Source organism: Marmota flaviventris, chromosome 3 (assembly GCF_047511675.1).
Source record: "Marmota flaviventris isolate mMarFla1 chromosome 3, mMarFla1.hap1, whole genome shotgun sequence".
Taxonomy (NCBI): domain Eukaryota; kingdom Metazoa; phylum Chordata; class Mammalia; order Rodentia; family Sciuridae; genus Marmota; species Marmota flaviventris.
In genome coordinates, this window is record NC_092500.1 from 167,271,150 (window position 1) to 167,293,374 (window position 22,225).

Consider the following 22,225-nt stretch of genomic DNA (forward strand, 5'->3'; position numbering starts at 1 on the left):
GCTACATGCCCAGCCCTTTGGATTGTTAAAATTTTGAGTTTAATAGTCCCTAAATAGTCCAGGCTGTGCTCTAACTTACAATCCTACCTCAGGCCTCCAAGCCCCTTCAGCTTCTCTGAAGAACTTTTTTTTTAAATGAAATCTCAATTGAATAGTATTTGGGGGCTTTCTTTTTTCTCTTATAGGTAGATTAGAGAGAAATTTTGTTTTAATGAGAGTGTAATTTGTTTTCAGTGGTATAAGTACATATTTTATACCATTTATGCAGAGGGCAACATTTAAATGAGATCTATCAACTTTAAAAATGTGAACTGTGACATGTGAGAACGTAGTGAATTCATTTGGACTTTCAAAAAGGAGGAAGACCGTTCTCTATTTTAAAAGTCAGAGATATACATGCATAATCAAAATGTAATGTGCAAACAGCTGTAGGTATAAGATGTTCAGGGAACAAGTAAGGAAATCTGAACACATGCTTGGTAAAGATGTCAAGAGGATTTGTAATTGAGTGCAGACTAGACAGCAGCATCCTGAGAAATTGTCTTCCCAGAGCAGACATACCTTTCACTGTCTCTGCGGGTTAATATCAGCAAGGGTCCTAGTGGATACTCAAAGGGTACCTCTGAAGCCCCCTGCCAGTTTCACAAGCAGCATCCAGTATGTGACCATAATATCCATTAATCTACACATGATTTTTTCCACTAGAAAATCCTAAAAATTATCTTAATTCAGCAGGTCACACCGCTGAATAAGTGATAGAGCTCAAATAGATGTATGTCTTAGGAATATAAAGAACAACCTGAAGAGCTCAGAAACAGTACCAAATACACATGAAGACGTTGCTCCTGATGTACAACTGGGGCATAACAATTCACCACAGCAGTGACGCTGAGGAGACAGCATTCTTTCCAACTGAAAAAATAAAACTATCTCTCCCCATATTCAAAAAGAGATTCTAGATTTTCACTACATAAATGTGAATAAGCAAAGATCAAGATTTTACATGATATGGTAAGAGAAAACATTTACTACATATCTAGATAGGAAGGAATTTCTTATGACACAAAAAAAAACATGAGAAAAAAAGTTAAAATTTTTAAAAATTTATATGTGAAAGTCTTGACATCCACTGACTCCAAAAAACATTTTCCTAACCAACCACCTACCATTTTTTAATTATCTAGACATGTTTCCAATAATATGTCATTCCAAGTTAACGCTTATTCAAATTATAATGCTGTGGTTTCTGCTAAAGTTTAGTGATTTAATAAAATCAAATACCCATATACTGAGCATGCACTAATAGTCTCTCAGAAAGTGTGTGTTTGCTATAGAATATTGAATATCAAAACAGAGGGGCAAAGAAGGAAGAAGGAGAACAAAAAAACATAAATTATTTTCTCTCTTTCTCTCTCCTCCTGTCTATGGTGTCTCCTTGAGAGTTCCAGGATGAGATCACTCTTCACATACCTTCCTACCTACTGGTTGACCTTGGGTGGGTTTATCTGTTTCTAAGTCATTAGCTGGAATGCTGGGGTAATATTGAGGGATGTCAGACCTGTCAATCAGAGCAGCCATGTGGGAGGTCTTTAAAGGGCTCCTACAATGTCGGGGTGCCTTTTGTGTGTTTTTTTTTTATAAGAAAGAAATGTTTTACAAAAAAGATGCTCTTTGATCCTCATTAAAAATCATCAAACTGCAGTATGACTCCATGGTTTGTTTTTCTGGATTTGTTTGGAACTGTCATAAGGGGAAAGAGATTTCACCTGGGGAATTGTTTTTGATGCTTCTAAGGTCTTATAATAAGGCACACACATAGGTTAAACACTGCATTGAAGACAGATGAGTCTGTAGCAACACCCCCACCCTCACACATACTCACTCAGAAAGGCATACCGCCATCTGTATTAGTCATTTTGTAACTTCATATTTTAAAGTTTGTTTGTAATGTTTTCCTAAAGCTATGCAAGTAGGAACTGCATAATTTTTGACTGCCCAGTGAAGAACTTTCAGTAATTATTTCAAACTAATTGAGCCAAAGGATGTATTTCTGCTATAGATTTTTGTAGTTTTACAGTTAAGTTTTCTGCATCAGTACAACAAGGAATCCCAAGAATCTGACAAGGATCTCAAATATCAGAACAATTCCTTGGCACCAGCAAAGGGTAATATTTCTGGTATGGTTTAGATATTGGGTGTTCCCAAAAGCTTATGTGTGAGACAGTGCAAGAAAGTTTAAAGGTAAAGTGAATGGGAAGAATGAATTAACTCAATACATTCATCCTCTGACAGGGATTAACTGGGTCTAACTGTAGACAGGTAGGATGTGGCTGGAGAAGGAGGGTTCCTGGGCGTGTGCCTTTGCGAATGGTACCATTTGCTAATGATCATCTATCAAGTAACTTTGTTTAATCATTAACTTCAAATCAAAACATGAAAAAAAGGAAAAATAACTTTTGGACTAAAAACTTGAGTGTTGAAGAATAGCAGAGATGAAGAAGCGATTTAAGAAATGTGAGAAAATACTAAGAAAACTGGACAGATTGACTGGGGCAAGGTGGGAGAAATGAGTCCAATTATATTTCAGGCCCATGGAATACCACAAGCAAAAGTGAATGAATTGCAAAGAGAGCTAGGCTAATCAGGAAAGAGTTAAGAGCATCACATGGACTCCCTGTTCTAATTTAGCACACCTGATGCGTGCACCACTAGAATATCCCAGTGGGTCCTTGAGCCTTAACACAGGTACAGGCAGATACGTTAGTGGGCTCTTTCTCTTGCCTCTCCCACCCCTTCAAGAGCATTAAAATAAAACCACATACTATCAACCAAAAGGACACTTATGTCTTTGGGGTAGAAAGAAATTTCCCTACAAAATACCACTATTTGTATTTTTCTGGTTGTGTATAAAATAATGCTAGTGAAAGTAAATGTGTTTACAGTTTAATAAGAAACTGAGAATTGGAGTGGTTTCTTTTTAATTCTGGAGAGAGCCAGAGCAAGGTGATGAAACTATTACTCAAAGTCTTTCACTTACATTTGGTGACAAAATAATTGGTACATTACTAAAAATTATAAAAGAAAACAATAGTTGGAACTCAAAGCATTCTTCTCCTCCTTAAACTATTTTCACTTAATGTTAAGATTTTCCTCTTCTAAGAAGTCAAATGAGGAGTTAGTGCAGCTGTTTTTTTTTTTTCTTTGAACACAGGAACAGCTTTTACAGTCATTATAAGTTTGATTATATCCAGAGACAGACTCTCCCAAGGGAAGATTTATCAACCAAGTCACCATCAGGCACAAACATTCACAAACAGGTGTTTATTAAGGTGTTATTAAGGTGTTATTAAAAGGTGTTTATCAATAATAGTGACGTGACATCTGCTCTGCCTCTTACAATAGGGGGAAGAAGGCTAGAAGGTTTTAAGTCTCATTTCTTTCCCTCTGTGCTTTGTTGACTTGTCTCTTGGGCTTGTTTATAATGGCTAATCAAGAGAGAAATAGGAAAGAGAGAGTGCGTTGATCACATTGGAAATGGTGCCTAGAGGAAGAAAAGAGGTCAGCAGGATCAGAGGGAGGTAAAGAAAAGGAGACAGAAATGGTATTGGTATTAGCCTATATATGATACTATGTTTCAATAATTATATTATGTTGTAATTAATATGCAATATTAGTATGTCTTATGTTATATAATAATATTAGTATGTGTAAAAATCATAGATAATAGCATATATATATATATGTGTGTGTGTGTGTGTGTGTGTGTGATAACTGTATATTACAGTATTGGTCACGTTGCTTAGATTTTGGGAAAATTTGTCAGGAACAAAGAGAGAACATGGAGGGAAACGGCTTTATATGCAGGAGTTTGAAAGGCCGGAAAGAGGAGTCTGAACTATGTGTTGTAGAGACAACCTGCTCTGACCATGTCTCCAGAGGTCTAGCTTCTCACTTATTGTGCCTGCTGAACTTCCAGTTCTCCGGCTGGAAAACCTGCAGAAACTGCCCTCAGGTTCAGTTTCTTTGATCAGCCTTTCTCTAGAGGCTTTTGCCTCTTCCAAAGTAGCCCTGAGCCCTCTCCCCTTCTCTATTTGATGTCCCTGTCCTTCTAAAACCCATGTTGGATTCCCAACTTCTAGTAACTCAGGATGTGGCTGTATTTAGAAATGGGATCCCTAAAACATTAAGGGAAGGGAGCCAGAATCCAGGATGACTGGTGTCCTTTTAAGAAGCAGTGACTAGGAATCAGACATGCAAAGAGGAAAGACTACATGGAGTCACCAGAAGGCAGCCACGTACAAAGCAGGAAGAGAAGCCCAGGACAAACCAGCCTGCTCACCTTGACGTGGACTCACAGCCTCCAGGACTGTGAGAATAAATCCTGTGGTTTAGGCCACCCACCCCTGGTAATTTGTTATGGCAGTCCTGGCAAGCTCACCCCCTACTGAAAGTGGACTTGTGTTTACTCCAGCTTTTTCAGTTTCAACCCCTATTTTTCTCTCCTCAGCTGCTCAAAACAACCAAGGTTCACCACACCAATGCTTCTCACAATAGGGCCCCAGACTTCCCATCTCTGAACTCAATGAGGGCCAGCCACCAAGATAAGACAGTGATCCTCAACCACAAAATGATTCCATATTTTATAATCCTTTCGACCCTGTCCCCAACCATCATCGAATGGATTTGGGGGATATTCCCACTAAGTGTCCACCAGCTGACGATGTTGGTGCCCTCATCCATAGACCAAATTCCAACATACACACTGTGTGCACTCATCAGACGTGTGCTCAGAGATACCTACTGAGGCCCAGACATGTCTGGGGCACTCTTCACCAGGCCAAATGTGCCTTCATAACACAAAAAATCTAGTGAACTAAGCTCTGAGATGTGCTTAAGAGTCATTAAGACCAAAGGATCTCATTTCCCAAGGAATTGGTTGGACAACTTAAATATTTGCTTTGGTGACTAAAATAGGCAAGTTTAATCCAAAGGAAGTTCAGATAAGAAAACATGGCAATAGACCACAAGTTCACAATATTCTCCAGTTCTGAGTATTTCAGCCTGAACTCTTCAATAACCACTTTTGCTCTGCTCTGGTTCCTGCAAACTGATGTTGATTAAATACATTTTCTGTGTATGTGAGTAAGTTTTTTCAGGCTGTTTATGAATTCAAAGACTTTACTGGGATCTAGAAGCCCCAGCCCCAGATGCTCCAAGGGCAGGGCTCATACATCAAATGACTGAACATTTCCCACATCTTCCAGAGGTAGCTACAAATAGTTTCAGTTGACACCATAGCAAAAATGAGAAAGGGACTTTAAGATACTCACATCCCCGTTTTAAATGCCATCATTCAATATATTGGGAGCATGAGTATGGAGATGTCTAAAACTAGACTTGAGTATCTCCTATTCTCAACTGCTTCTTGGGTCATGTAATTTGAAGCCATAATTGCTTGGGTTAAATGATTAATTAAGAACAAAGTAGCTGTAGAATAAGTAAAATTTTATTTTTCAGCAACATTTTTAAATCTGTTAATCTGTATTTACAAAGGAAGATGCCATATAAATTAGTTCCAATCATATTCTATTGCTTGTCTCAATTTTCAAAACAATAGTATTTTCTTTTTGGATGTTAAAATAGTTACATTGTTACAAAGATAATTAAAAGTTGATGAATAGGGTAAAAGTTTCACATAAGAACTAAAGGATGGAATAAAGACTATTTAGCCTATACAGTTTTATCATGTAATTATGGAGATTCCGATTTGTTTATAATTCTGGAAATGCTCTGTGTGAATCCGGTTCTCAGACTTTGCAAAGACCATCTTTTTACAGTATCTCACCAATACAAACTTTAAAATAGTATATATTTTAGCGATGACTTTTAAATGTGAATTGTTATTCACTACCATGGATTAGTTCTGTTACTAGAATTTACTCAAAACAGATTCAATTACGCTTCAAGTTAGGATTTTTTTATAATGGACTTATAAAAAATTAAAGACTCTTCTTCAATTGTAAGCAGCTGGTGCTGGTGCAAGGAAGTGACTTCACTGATGTTTAGCATGCAGGTGTGTCTCATGGCTGTGGTGGTGGTGGTCGCATCAACCTATGGGCAGGATGAAGTCTCAGAGAACCACATTCGCAGAGTCGTAGGGGACTGTCCACCTCTCGGGGCAAATTTAAAGCCATAAGTGTCCTGGGTTAAATAATTTTCGGCCTTTTTTATACAAAGTCTTCTAAAAATGATTGTTAGTTTCAGGTCCCTTTTTTCGGCACTACATTAAAAAGCCAAAACTAGTACTTTCTTTCTTTTCTGATTGCTTGAGACTTAAAAGGTAAATCCCATGTCCCTATCCTAAAAGAGCTTGAAAATCAAATGAATAAAAAGTTGAAACTGAGAAAAAAATTAAAAGAAAGAAAAGTAAAAGCTGATACATATAGCTACTAGGTATCTTGTCTTCCCTTTTTTATTTTTGTAAATTAAGATCAAAGATAAATCAAAAGTTTATAGCTTAAGTTAGATGAACTCAGAGAAGAGAAAAAAGTAGATTATATAGCAAAAATTTCTCTGACACCTGTATTTCTAAAACCATTAAGAACATTTCTATTAAAATTAATTTAATTTTATTAAAATTTATTTGTAAATTATTTCATTAGTATGAAATAATTTGATTTATATTAAATTCTATGTAAATTAAACTAATATTATTAAATTGTATTAAATTCATTTAAATAAAATTTAATAAATTTTAAATATAAATTAGATCATAGTTTAATATAAATTAACTTTATTAAATTGATTAATAATGTTAATGAAATAAATTCAAATTAAATAATATTCATTAAAAATAAATTTAAATTAAATCAATTTTTACTGAATTATCATTTAATTTTTATTAAATTTTATTTAAATTAATTTTAATAAAAATGTTCTTAATGGTTTTAGAAATTACAGGTGTCAGAGAAGTGTTTCTTATATAATCTGCTTTTTCTCTTCTCTGACTTCTCCTAACTTCAGCTAAAAACTTTTGATTTATCTTTTACCTTAATTTACAAAATGAAAAAGGTTTTTCCAAGTATTTCATCTTTGAAAACGTTATATGATTTTATTTCTCCCCATTTCTCCTCCTTGCTGTCAAATGGTTTTAAAAATGTGTTTATAAGCATTATTTTAGAGCCCAGAAAAGTATGTAAACAGTCCCGATATTTAATGATACATCCTTGCAAATTAACTTTTCCACTGAAAATTGTGTGTCACTCTACATTCAGTTTGATTTATAAAAATGGTCTTCTTTCTGGACATTAACATCTAGAAAGGTGAATTAAAAAAATAGGTTGGAGCTAATGGTTCACTAATGCTGCACTGTACAGTTGCTCACAAAGTACATTAGAATTGATTATTGTTGATGATTATATCATAACATCAAAATAAAATTATAAACAAAAAGTGCTACAGCAAACAAAATAAATTTTTAAGCTCTACATCAAAAAAAAAAGAAAGAGAAAAAGAAAAAAGAAAGAGAAAAAGGGAAAACAAAATACCTAGTAGCTCTATATACATCAGCTTTTTTCTTTCTCTTTTTGTCTACAAATATATGACACTTTTTCCAAAAGGCCACTCTCAAAAAGTACAGAGTTATGGCTTCTTTAAAGTTCTACATCATCTCTGGCTTCAGAGTCATGTATGGCTTTAAAAGGTCCTTTAGTACAACCCTGGCAGGATGGTCTGGGGACACTGGCAATGGTGTAAAGGTGGGCATGACATCTGCGAAGGGTTCCAGAGAAGATGCCCAGGTCCACTAGGTCCAAGTCCAGCTAGGTGAGTAAGTGGCTCTGACTTCTGCTGCCTCTTTACCACTTCCCGGCACCTTTGCACCTTGCTTTCTTCTTCTTGGTGAATCTACAGTTCCATGGCAAGAGCAGAAAGTTTGGGTGGTGGAACAGCTGGATGAGATTCCATTTCCAGAAACTTAACAAAATGTTCTGAAAAAGAACTCTTCCACACAGATTGCTGACTTGGTATCAAAGGTGTGCTGGGGACAGATTTGGGTCCTCCTCCAAGCCAACCAGGCATCCACGTGGTAACACCTCCATAATCTTCTTTCAACAAGTGCTCCATTTCCCCCTTTTCAATGTCCAGGATCCTTCCGATTACCCGGAGCACCTCACAACGCTTACTTTTGGGTGTGCGGAAATGACCGATAAAAAGGTTTCTCAGGAGGCCTTTGTCCACTTTTCCTTCTGTGCTGCTTGTCATGTTCATCAATTTCTTTGGTGTATCGTCCAGCATTTCTTGCAGGAGCTCACTTTCTTTTGTAAGTTCTCCAGTCTGTTCTTCCTTGAGATCTAACTGTCTGGGTGCTGAATCAGACACAACATTTGCTTCATCCTGTAGTGATAATAATGCTTCTCCTTCGACTTTTTCTGCCTTTTCCTTCTGTTCTTTCTTGAATTCTGCAGGACACATAGCTTTTTCTTCTTGTTGGAAATGCTCTTGAACCGTTTGCAGGTTACTTAATGACAGGGCAGACTGCGTTCCTCCTTCCTGGGAGAGCAGAAACTGCAGTGCCTTCTCATCCCTCTGTTGGGATTCCATCCTCAACTGTTCCTGCGGGGACTCTATCTGCACATTGGCTTGATGACTTGTAGTCGAAGATGAAACTAGCTTTTCCTCCAACAGCATGACTTTCTTTTTCAGTTCAAGCTCCCTTTTTTCCACAGCCCAAATTTCCCGGGTGTGAGAATCTTCTGATTCCAAAAGATGGCTGTGTAGTCTCTCTAGCTCCTTGTGTAAGCGTAATTCTTTGTCATGTAAGTGTTGAACCTCGTGCTGGAGGGTCCTGTTCTCCATCTGGTTTTGCTTCAGACACAAGATGACTTGATCTGTCTTTTGCTGAAACATAATGGACTTCTCCTGCCTTGATTCAACTGCAGTGGCAAGATGACTGAACTCCCCACACTTGTCCTCTTCTTTTTCTTGTAACGGCTGCTCAAAGGCATGAGCTTTCTCCTTCATAGTCTCCAGCTGCAAGTCTTTTTCTCGCAGCATCACAGAGAACCTCATGTTGGTCTCCTGTAATGCTTGACACTCCATTTCCTTTCCTTTGGATATTTCTATTATGTTTTCATTTTCTGCTTTGAGTTTGGAAATGTCCATTTCTAAAATGAATACTCGCTCCTTGAGGATCTTGGCTGCTTGCCTCCATACTTGGTTTTCACTCACTTTGTTGGTGAACTCTTCATTTGAAGAAAGTAACTGATCCCTTTGGGCTCGGATTAAGAGATCTTTTTCTTTAAGTGAATTCAGTAACACATCTTGCTTTGCCTTTAGCTGTTTAATTTCCGAATCCGTTTGTTCATGTCCTTTGCTCTCTATCTCCGACAAAGCAGCCATGGACTCAGACAACCTGTGGTTGTTTTCTTGAAGAGTCTTAATTGTAGCATCTTTTTCTTTCAGTGACTGTCTCAGCTCTTGGACGTCTGCTGACTGGGAGCTAAGTGATGAAGCAGACAAGAGCTGGGGTGAAGTACTATCAAGTTTTCCCACAGGAAGGGCCTTGGCGTTGCAAAGCTGCCCTGTGCACTGCTGATCCTGGCCTAATTTGGTGTCACTCAGCTCATCACTTTGGATGAGGCCGGTGTGGTCTGCTTCTAACTTAGAATGATTTTCACCATCAACCACAGCTTGGGCTTGAAGTGGAAGAAGCTCCTTCTGATGTTTCCATTCCTCCATTTGTTTAACTTGCTGTCTTAGATTCTGCAGAGTCTCTCTGAACATACCTTGACCACTGCTTACAAATCGGGTGGGCAATTTTCTATATTCTTCCTGAATCTGGATGAGGGCTGCTTCTTCCACAGCAACTAGATCCTTCATTTTGTGATGTTCTGATTTTAAATGGCTGTTTTCCTTCACCTTCTCGTTCAGAATGGCTAAGACTTGTTCTCTTTCCGTGGTGAAGGTCTGCAGCTGCTGCTGAAGGTAAAGGACATCCTGGGGGTGGGAAACTGGAGACAGTCTAGCCTGAAGAGCTGGTGTCTCCACATCCTTCTGCTGGATAATTTGAGTGAGTTTACCAACTTCATCTGTGGACAGCTGATGAATCTCCTTGGTTAAAGATACATTCTGTTCTTTTAGAAGTTTAATCTCAAGTTCTTCTTTGATTCCTTTCACTGACGTCTCATTTTCAGATTTCAATAGGTTGTGTTTTTCGCCTCCATTTTCTACAGTAAGGCTTTCTTTAACTTTCGGTTCTCGAAGAACATCGGAATTCTCTGTTTGAGTGTCATGTCTGTCTCCAGGCAACTGGGCTTTTATTTGTCCAATGGTTTTCTGCAAATTCTTAATTTCCTCATCTTTTACTAAAAATAACTGGGTATGCGCAGCATTCATCTGCTCATATTGGTATTTCAATTCATTCATTTCCTTCTTCTGCTCCTGTATAGACTGAAGTAGGTGCATTTTACCCTGTCTTTGATCTTCAATTATCTTCTGATGATGTTTAATTTCCTCTTCCAGATGATTATTGACGAAATTCAGTTGAGATACCTCAGATTCTAGTTCTGTGATACTATGGAGGGTTTCAAGCTCAGCCACAAGGACAGCTCTGTGCTGCTGTTCCCTAAGTCTTTCCAATTCTTCTTGCAGATGATTTCCTTCTTCTTTCATGGATCCAATCCTTCTGTCCTTTTCTTCTATGGTTTGCCTTAAAGTTTCATTTTCTCTTAAGACCTGAGAACACTTATCTAAATCCTTTTGGAGTTCTGAACTTTGTTCTTTGAGTTTGTCAAGAAAAAGTTTTTTCTCACTTATACGTTGTATCAATTGCTCCTGGTCTTCTAAATGAGATGCCAAAAGTTCCTTAGTTTCTTTTTGATCAGCAGCCATTTGCTCAATATTCTTTTTGAGGCTTGCGATTTCAAAATCCTTCTCTTGATTGAGTTGTTTCAATGTCTTGATTACAAGGTCTCCTTCATATCGTTGTTTGGATAGCTCATCTGTTATCAAAATTATGTGCTTTGTTGCTTCCTGGTTCTGAGTGTCCAGTTCTTCCAACTCAGCTATCAGCATTTTCTTTTCATTAATACTTTGATTCAGTTCTTGCTCCTTCGACTCCAAGTTAAGTTTTAAGTTATGGAATTGTACACACAAATTCACGTCTGTTGAAGCTGTACTTTTAATTAGTTCATATTCACAGCTCAATGTTGACAGTGATATCTGAAGTTCTTCCTTTTCTTGACTCAATAATGACTTCTCTTTTTCTAAAACTTGAACACGCACATTCAGTTTCAGATTGTCTTCAGCCAGACGGTTATCCTGGTTTAAACCGTTCAGTCTCATTATTTCCTTTTCAGCATCAGACAGGGCTTGTTGCAGCTGAGCACTTCTTCCACCGATGAACTCTGTGGGAGAATTTTTCCCTTTTTGGCCACAGTATCACTCTGCTCCATCACAGAAGGCTGCAATTTACTGCATTCCAGTTGCAAGTTCTCACACTGCTCAATTATTTGTCCCTTTTCCACACCGAGCTGCTCTTGTTCTGTGTTCGAGATGTTTCTGTCATTTTCTGCAGAAGATAATTTTTTATTGATGTCTTTTATTTGATCCTCAAGTTCTTCTATGTTTTTTGTCGACTCGGCGTTTTCAGTTTGTAGAACCTGAATAGTTTTTTGCATCTCACAGGCTGTAACCCCTGAGTCACCTTGTTGTGACTGATTTTCAAGTTCTTCAATTCGTTCTTCGTAGTCACGTAATTCCTCTTGATGCCGGCAACTTTCCTCTGCCAGTTTCTCTTGATGTGCCTTCTGCAAAGCTGGCATTTCATGTTGATGATTATTTATGTCCTGACTTTGGTTTTCTTCAAGTACCTTGATAGTATTTTGGAGTTTGCAGATTTCCCTTGGATCAGAATTACGTGTTCCTTGTGCTTGACCAATATGCTTCCAGGGGCTGACTTCAGATTCAAGCCTCGAAACTTCAATTGACAAGCTCTTTATTTCATGTTGTGATGAAATGATGTCACTAAAGTGCATGTCTCCATCAGGAAGAGGTGAAAACTGACGACTGATTCCACAGCTGAATGGAGCCGGTGCAATGGTTATTGGTGTACCACCAGCTCCCGAGTGTACTGATTGGGCAGGTGACTGCCGTCTCCACAGGTGATCCTCTAGCACCATCTGTCTTGCTTTAGGTTGGCTGGCTTCTGTCCCTCTCTGTTGCAGTTGATGTCGGTAACGTGCAGAGGGATGCTTTATGGGAAGCCCTGATGCTTCTTGGTGCTTTTCTTCCCGATCAGTACAATCCTTTGTAAGTCTTCCATCCTTTGATGTGAATGGAGATTGGGGAGCTTCAATTTCCTTTCTCCCACAATGAGGTAAACCTGCTTCTACCTCTTCTAAATCGTCCAGAAACGCGTCCCTGGCGAAGCTGGAGATATGGCTGGTGAGGGAAGCCAAGCTGTCCCCCACCTGACGCAAGGAGTGGCCCCAGCCAGAGCTTAGGCCCCCAAACCAGGACGACATCGCTGCAACCTCTGAGCCGCTGCAAAACCCGCTCCTCTCACCATCCACCTCTCTCCACGGAACGCCCTTGAGCGCTGCGGGGTCGATTGTGACCTCAGCCTCAGAAATCGGGGCGCTGTGGGGCTCGCGCCAACGTCGCCTTCTGCCTGGTAACGCAGAGCCCTGGCCTGGGCTTTCACCGGGGACTCGCTGCCAGTGGCGCAGTCACCCCTCGGGGGGCCTCTGCTCCTTCCCTGGACTTTCTGCTGTCCCCCTTGGGTGACTCCGCGCTCAGCGTTTGTGACGCGCCCCAGCAGGGCGGGCTGCTCCTGCCACCTGGACGTGGCCGCCCTAACACCCTAGGATTTTCAATATTCATGAAGAAGCCTTTTAGAGTACTGTGACCTGCAAAGCACCACTGAAATCATGGTTTCCTACAAATGATTCCAATTTGCTGCAATAAAGAAAGTTGTATTGATCATTCTGACTACAGTTACCAATTCATTCCACAACCTTAACATCCCTAACACTATTGAAAGTCTGTCCTCCATATGCTAACTCACTCTCCTGGCTGTTTTCAAAATACTGTGACTCCTTTGGCTCTTGAATGCTTGATTCTAGGTTTGTTTTTTTTTTTTTCCCCTACTTTGAAAACATGTTCTATACCCCCGATGGGTTTAATGCTTTAATGGTATTATGCCCAGTCATGAATCAAGGTAGTTATAGCAATTTGTAGATTATAGTAATTAAAAACTTGCATCTTTATGGGTAAAAAGGTAATATAAGTAATATTATCCCAACATTTTGCTCCTGAAATGCATTTTTCATAGTATCCTTTTAGTAAACTTTTTTTTTTTTTTTTGGAAAAGGGATCATCTCATTTGGATCTACATAGTAACTTTTCAGTGTTTGGAGGAATTTCCAGATTGATGATCAAAAGAAAATCAAAGAAGGAAGAGTATCCCAGCCCAGCAGCTTCTACAGACAACAAAAGGCTTTATACCTCAAGCTAGAGTGAAATATGTCCAAGAAAGTTTATGTTGATGAACACTTAAACTCATATAAACATGTTTTCTCATCTTGGAAAGGCAGGTGACAGCGGCCGTCTAGGATTCCAGAAAACCACTGACAACACACAAGCCAAAGAGACAAGTTGGTGTCAGTGTTCTTTAATAAAAACATAAAAGGATTTCCCAAAAATGTAACCATTTATTTGTACCATACATTAAATGTCTCAGTGCTAAGAAATATTCCAGAGCAGATACAACTTGCTATTAATTTTATTTATTTATTTTTGTTTTTTGTTGCTAATAGACATTTATTTATTTATTTATTTATATGCAGTGCTGAGAATTGAACCCAGTGCCTCACACATGCCAGGCAAGTATGCTACCACTGACCCATGACCCTAGCCCCATTGCTATTTCAATAAAGAAACTTCTATTGAAAGTTTTACTTAGTTTTTATTTAAATTTCTAGAAAATAGATAAAAATTGATCCTATAATTCAAAACATCCAAAACTTGTTTTAAAATTCCCCAGTTTGATATTACTTTATTATGGATTAATGGACCTCTTAATTCTGGATCAGAGTAGCAACAATCTGAAGAACCATTGTGAACATCTTCAAGGGTTCTGGATTTGCCATTCTATCAAAGTCTTGATATCCTCCAGAAACGCCCACCAAATTTCCAGATTGCACAACCAATCTTCTCATCCCAATATCAAGAACTCTGTGTGTTACCTACTTCGTGCCTTGAAGTAAGCAACCTTGAAAACACAAAGAGTTTAATCACGCTAAATGAAATTACTCATGTGATGGGATGTAAGAGGCACATAGAGAGCTCATCCTCAATAAAATGCTGCCTACAGGAGACTCGTCTGTTAGGAAAAGACATACACAGACTGAAGGTGAAAGGTTGGGAAAAATCATACCCCTCACATGGACTACAGAAGCAAGCAGGCGTTTCCATACTCATATCACATAAAGTAAACTTCAAGCCAGAGCTAATCAAAAGGGATAAAGATGGAATTCACATACTGATCAAGGGAACCAGACACCAACAAGACATAACAATCATCAATAGATATGCCCCAAACAATGGTGCAGCTGTGTTCATCAATCAAACTCTTCTCAAGTTCAAGAGTCAAATTGACCACAACACAGTAATCATGGGTGACCTTAACACACCTCTCTCACCACTGGATACATCTTCCAAACAAAAGTTGAATAAAGAAACTACAGAGTGCAATGTCACAAATAATAACTTGGACTTAACTGACATATATAGACTCTTTCAGCTGGATACACTTTCTTGTCAGCAGCACATGGATCCTTCTCTAAAATAGACCATATACTATGCCACAAAGCAACTCTTAGCAAATACAAAAACGTAGAGGTATATTTTACCAGATCATATGGAATGAAATTGGAAATCAACGACATAATAAAAAATAAAAAAGTTTTCATCACATGGAAACTGAACAATATGCTACTGAATGAAAAATGTGTTACAGAAGACATCAAGGAGGAGATTAAAAAATTCTCAGAGGTAAATGAGAAACACAGACACAACTTATCAAAATCTCTGGGACACTATGAAAGCCATACTAAGAGGAAAACTCATTGCAGGGAGTTCATTCCTTAAAAGAAGAAAACTCAACAAATGAATGACCTCACACTACATCTCAAAGCCCTAGAAACAGAAGAACAAATCAGTAGCAAAACAGTAGAAGGCAAGAAATAATTAAAATCAGAGCGTAAATCAATGAAATCGAAACAAACGAAACAATTGAAAAAAATTTGACAAAGCCAAAAGTTGGTTCTCTGACAAAATAAATAAAATTGAAGATGGCAGCGAATAGAGTGCATCACCCCTGTGTACCGCGTCACTGCACAGGTGAATAACGAGTTAGAATGATCAAAAGCTATCTTGTTGGGAATTTCCAGCAAAATTGGGTTGCACCGTAACCTAGAGGAAGGATTTCCATCACCGAGGACGGGTTACTGGGTCTCAATTGCGAGGGAACTGTGCGACCGGAGATCCAGGCTGATTGATCCGCGGCCTGCCCCGTGGCTAGAGGCGGTGGGGCACCTAGAAGTGGCCAGCAACACAGAGAGAAACGGCGCTGCGGGCTGAGTTCGGGGTTTGAGACGGGGAAGGAAGCGGTCCAGTTCTATCCCCCATACCGGACAGTCCACCAAGGAAGCCAGCGGCCACCATCTTGGAGAGCTGACGTCACCATCGCCAGTTTCTGACAGATTGCAGCAATAGAACAGGTGTGTGTTATTCAGCCCATCTCCCATACAGCGGGGAATTCGCATAAAATCTCTCCCCGGCTTTCCGGGGGAGGGATTATCAGAGTGAGCGTGGATAGAGGCGTGGGGAAAGGTAAAGGCACCTGACCTCCAACTCACCCTCCCATCAGCGGCGAAAACAAACCTGTCTTGCCAGCTCTGGGGGAGTTGCAAGGGGAAGGAATCAAACAATAAGGTGCCTGTTCCCAATAGCCACCCTCCACACCCAGCAAACCGCAGGCCCAGAGTATAGTTTGAACTGCCAAGAGGCATCACACTGGGGAAGTCCTGGCTAGCAGGATAAGCCAGGACGAGAGGCCAGGAATAAACCTAAGCTAACAGGTTTTTGAGAGACACGGGGTGGGGGGAGGGAGCCGCCTCACAAGGACTGTATCCTACAGCACAAAAGTTAACTCAAAATGGATCAAAGAGCTTGATATCAAATCAGAGACTCTGCGCCTTATAGAAGAAAAAGTTGGCTCCGATCTACATATTGTGGGGTCGGGCTCCAAATTCCTTAATAGGACACCCATAGCACAAGAGTTAATAACTAGAATCAACAAATGGGACTTACTCAAACTAAAAAGTTTTTTCTCAGCAAGATAAACAATAAGAGAGGTAAATAGGGAGCCTACATCCTGGGAACAAATTTTTACTCCTCACACTTCAGATAGAGCCCTAATATCCAGAGTATACAAAGAACTCAAAAAATTAAACAATAAGATAACAAATAACCCAATCAACAAATGGGCCAAAGACCTGAACAGACACTTCTCAGAGGACAACATACAATCAATCAACAAGTACATGAAAAAAATGTTCACCATCTCTAGCAGTCAGAGAAATGCACATCATAACCACCCTAAGATACCATCTCACTCCAGTAAGATTGGCAGCCATTATGAAGTCAAACAACAAGTGCTGGAGAGGATGTGGGGAAAAGGGTACTCTTGTACATTGCTGGTGGGACTGCAAATTGGTGGAAAGCAGTATGGAGATTCCTGGGAAAGCTGGGAATGGAGCCACCATTTGACCCAGCTATTGCCCTTCTCGGACTATTCCCTGAAGACCTTAAAAGAGCATATTACAGGGATACTGCCACATCGATGTTCATAGCAGCACAATTCACAATAGCTAGACTGTGGAACCAACCCAGATGCCCTTCAATAGATGAATGGATAAAAAAAATGTGGCATTTATACACAATGGAGTATTACTCTGCACTAAAAAATGACAAAATCATGGAATTTGCAGGGAAATGGATGGCTTTAGAGCAGATTATGCTAAGTGAAGCTAGCCAATACCTAAAAAACAAATGCCAAATGTCTTCTTTGATATAATGAGAGCAACTAAGAACAGAGCAGGGAGGAAGAGCAGGAGGAAAAGATCAACTTTAAACAGAGACATGAGGTGGAAGGGAAAGGGAGAGAGAAGGGAAATTGCATGGAAATGGAAGGAGACCCTCATTGTTATACAAAATTACATATAAGAGGTTGTGAGGGGAATGGGAAAATAAACAAGGAGAGAAATGAATTACAGTAGATGGGGTAGAGAGAGAAGATGGGAGGGGAGGGGAGGGGGGATAGTAGAGGATAGGAAAGGTAGCAGAATACAACAGTTACTAATATGGCATTATGTAAAAATGTGGATGTGTAACCGATGTGATTCTGCAATCTGTATTTGGGGTAAAAATGGGAGCTCATAACCCACTTGAATCGAATGTATGAAATATGATATGTCTAGAGTTTTGTAATGTTTTGAATAACCAATAATAAATAAATAAATAAATAAATAAATAAAATTGACAGGTGCTTAACCACACTAATGAAGAGAAGGAGAGAGCGAACTCAAATTACTGGCATATGTGATAAAAAAGGCAATATCACAACAGACACTATAGAAATACAGAAGATAATTAGAAATTATTTGGAAACCTTATACTCCAATAAATAGAAGACATTGAAGACATCGAAAAATTTCTTAAATCAGATGATCTGCCCAGATTGAGTCAGAAATATATACACAACTTAAACAGACCAATATCAAGTGAGGAAACAGAAGAAGCCATCAAAAGACTACCAACCATGAAAAGGCCAGGACCCGATGGATACACAGCTGATTTCTACAAGACCTTTAAAGAAGAACTAATACCAATACTCTTCAATTCATTTTAGGAAAGAGAAAATGAGGGAGCACTTCCAAACTCATTCTATGAGGCCAATATCACCCTGATTCCAAAACCAGACAAAGACACTTCAAAGAAAGAAAATTTCAGACCAATTCTCTAATAAACATAGATGCAAAAATTCTCAATAAATTTCTAGCAAATCGAATACAAAAACATATACAAAGATCGTGCACCATGATCAAATGGGATTCATCCCAGGGATGCAAGCTTGGTTCAACATACGGAAATCAATAAATGCAATTCATCACATCAGTGGACTCAGAGATAAGAATCCTGTGATCATCACGATAGATGCAGAAAAAGTATTTGACAAAATACAGCACCCCTTAAGGTTCAAAACACCAAAAAAACTGGGGATAATAGGAACAGATCTCCAGATCTTAAAGGCTATCTATGCAAAGCCCCAGGCCAACGCCATTCTAAAAGGAGAAAAAATGAAGGCATTCCCTCTAAAATCTGGAACAAGACAGGGATGCCCTCTTTCACCACTTCTATTCAGCATAGTTCTTGAAATACTGGCCAGAGCAATTAGACGAAAAAATTAAGGGGATATGTATAGGAAAAGAAGAACTTAAATTAGCACTATTTGCTGACAACATGATTCTATACCTAGAAGACCCAAAAAGCTCCACCAGAAAACTTCTAGAACTAGTAAATGAATTCAGCAAAGTAGCAGGATATAAAATCAACACCCATAAATCAATAGCATTTCTCTATATCCATGACAAATCCTCTGAGAAGGAAATGAGGAAAACTACCCCATTCACAATATCCTCAAAAAAAAAAAAACAATAAAAAATAAGATACTTGGGAATCAACTTAATTAAAGAGGTGAAAGATCTATACAATGAAAACTACAGAACCCTAAAGAAAGAAAGAAGACCTTAGTAGATGGAAGGATCTACCTTGTTCTTGGATAGGCAGAATTAATATTATCAAAATGACCATACTTCCAAAAGCACTATACAGATTTAATGTAATTCCCATCAAAATCCCAATGGAATTCCTCATAGAAATAGAAAAAGCAATCATGAAGTTCATCTGAAAAAATAAGAGACCCAGAATAGCTAAAGCAATCCTAAGAAGGAAGAGTGAAGCAGGTGGTATCACTATACCAGACCTTCAACTATACTACAGAACAACAGTAACAAAAACAGCCTAGGATTGGCACCAAAACAGGCAGGTTGACCAATAGAAAAGAAGACACAGAGACTAACCCACAAAATTACAATTTTCTTATATTAGACAAAGGCTCCAAAAACATGCATTGGAGAAAAGATAGCCTCTTCAACATATGGTGCTGGGAAAACTGGAAATCCCTATGCAACAAAATGAAATTAAACCCCTATCTCTCACCATGCACAAAGCTTAACTCAAAATGGATCAAGGATCTAGGGATTAAACCAGAGATTCTGCATCTAATAGAAGAAAAAGTAGGCCCTAATCTCCATCATGTGGGATTAGCCCCAACTTCCTTAATAAGACTCTTGTAGCTCAAGAATTAAAACCAAGAATCAATAAATGAGATGGAATCCAACTAAAAAGTTTCCTTTCAACAAAAGAAACAATCTGTGAGGTGAACAGAGAGCCTACATCCTGGGAGCAAACTTTTACCCCCCACACATCAGATAGAGCACTAATCTCTAAGTTATACAAAGAACTCAAAAAGCTAAACACCAAAAACACAAATAACCCAATCAACAAATGGGCCAAGGACCTGAACAGACACTTCTCAGAAGAGGATATACACTCAATCAACAAATATATGAAAAAAAAATGCTCATCATCTCTAGCAATCAGAGAAATGCAAATCAAAACCACTCTAATATATCATCTCACTCCAATCAGAATGGCAGCTCTTATGGAGACAAACAACAATAAGTGTGGGCAGGGATGTGGGGAAAAAGGTACACTCATACATTGCTGGTGAGTGTACCCTGGTGTGGCCAATTTGGAAAGCAGTATGGAGATTCCTTGGAAAACTGGATATGGAACCACCGTTTGACTCAGCTATTCCTCTCCTTGGGCTGTACCCAAAGGACTTAAAAACAGCATACTACAGGGATACAGCCACATCCATGTTTATAGTAGCACAATTCTCAATAGCTAAACTGTGGAGCCAACCTAGATGCCCTTCAGTGGATGAATGGATAAAAAAACAATGTGGCATATATACACAATGGAATTTGACTCAGCATTAAAAAAGAATAAAACCATGGCATTTGCAGGTAAATGGATGGCGTTGGAGAAGATAATGCTAAGTGAAATTAGCCAATCCACAAAAAACAAATTCCCAATTGTTTTCTCTGATATAAGGAGGTTGACTCAACGTGGGAGGAGAGCATGGGAGGAATAGATGAATTCTAGATAGGGCAGAGGGGCGGGAGGGAAAGGGAGGGGGCAGGGAATTAGCAAGGATGGTGGAATGTGATGGACATCATTATACAAAGTACATGTATGAAGACATGAACTGGTTGTCAACGTACTTTATATACAGAGATATAAAAATTGTGTTATATATGTGTATTAAGAATTATAATGCAAAAATAAAAAAAGAGTAGTGTTACCTTATGGTAGGTAGAGGGAAGTGAAAGGAGGGGAAGGCAGGGGATGTGGGGATCAGAAAGATAGTAGAATGAAACAGACATTATTACTTTATGTATGTATGTGACTGTATGACTAATGTGATTCTACAATTCGTATAATCAGAAAAATCAGAAATTATATCCCATCTATGTGTGATATATCAAAGTATATGAGTGCATTCTATTGTCATGTATGACTAATTAAAACAAACAAAAAATTAAAAGAAAAACTATAAACCTCTGGATGCAGTCTGTCTTGTCTATACTCATCCATGTGTCTACACATGTATCCATATTGAGCTTATGGGACCCAAATGTTTCTGTCTACTCACACAGATACTTTTTCTTCCCCAAGAGTTGCTGTTTGGGAGAAGGACAGAAACATTTTTTTTTTCTTTCCATAGTTCTATGGACACCTTGTACATTATTCCCAGATTGTGGATCTGTTATATATGTTTTCCTCATTTTTTCGGATCACTCTTCCTAATTCATTATTTATTGAACACATTTCAGATTAGGCACTGTGCTGGGCCTTGGAGATAAAAACAAAAAATAACAAAAGTTCCACAGCATGCCATACACATGCCAATGAATCATGCCAATATGTATCCTAGAAAAATAAATGTAATATATATATATATATATATATATATATATATATATATATATATATGTGTGTGTGTGTGTGTGTGTGTGTGTGTGTGTGTGTGTGTGTGAATATATATATTTATACATCATAGAAGCATATGAAAATCCGGATCTCACTGTAACCATTCTGAATATTTGGGGGCAGACAAAAAGAAATGTCAGTAGTTGGCTGCTGAGAAGATGAAGACCTGGAAACTGAAGCCTAAGCAGGGAGGTAGCCCTCGGGTCAGCTACAGCTCCCAGACCCTGTCACCCTGCGACTGGAGAAATAGGGACAGAAAGTCACTATAATGGTATTGATGATGTACTATTTCCACATATTAATACTTAGATCCAGTGACTATTTCCATAATTGGGAAAAAGGCTTTTGCAGATATAATTACATTGTACTTAAATCAAGGATCCTGAGGTCATCCCGGATTATTCAGGTGTATGCTATATACAGTGGCGATTGTCCTCATAACAGACAAACAAAATTCACAGAAGAGAAGTCCTTGAAATGGAGGCTGAGATGGGAACGTTGCTGCCTCAGCTCAGGAAGGCCCAGACTCCCGAGGAGCTGGAAAAGGCAGGGAAGGATTGTCCTCTAGAGCTGGTGGAGGGAATGTGGCCCCGCTGAGACCTCGATTTCAGACTTCTGCCACCTGAACTGGGTGAGAATAGATTTCTGTCATTTTAATCCCCAAGTTGTGGCCATTTGGTACAGCAGCCCTAGGAATTAATGTCCTGGTATTACCTGAGCTGGAACCTGAGCACAGGTGTCCAGGGGGAGACACAGTCGTGGCTAGGAAAGTCATCCAGTGCAGAGAGGGAGGGGACACCATGGCTCTTGACTGCTATCCCTAAGTCTCTTATTGACTGACATCACAGATCTGCTGCCTTAGGAACCTGGGGCACGGGGTGTGCAGAGGCCAGTCCCTGCCATACAGAGCAGAACCACAAAGGATAAGGAACATGTCGGAGGGCCACAGGCTCAGGATGGGCACACTGGGCGCATGCTGGAT

The 22,225-nt window shown here is 39.1% G+C and overlaps 1 pseudogene; it reads right to left on the reverse strand.

Moving 5' to 3' along the window:
- Nucleotides 1-7,660: 7,660 nt before the first annotated feature.
- Nucleotides 7,661-12,524, reverse strand: LOC114081421 (thyroid receptor-interacting protein 11 pseudogene; annotated as a pseudogene).
- Between the last annotated feature and the right edge of the window lie 9,701 nt (nucleotides 12,525-22,225).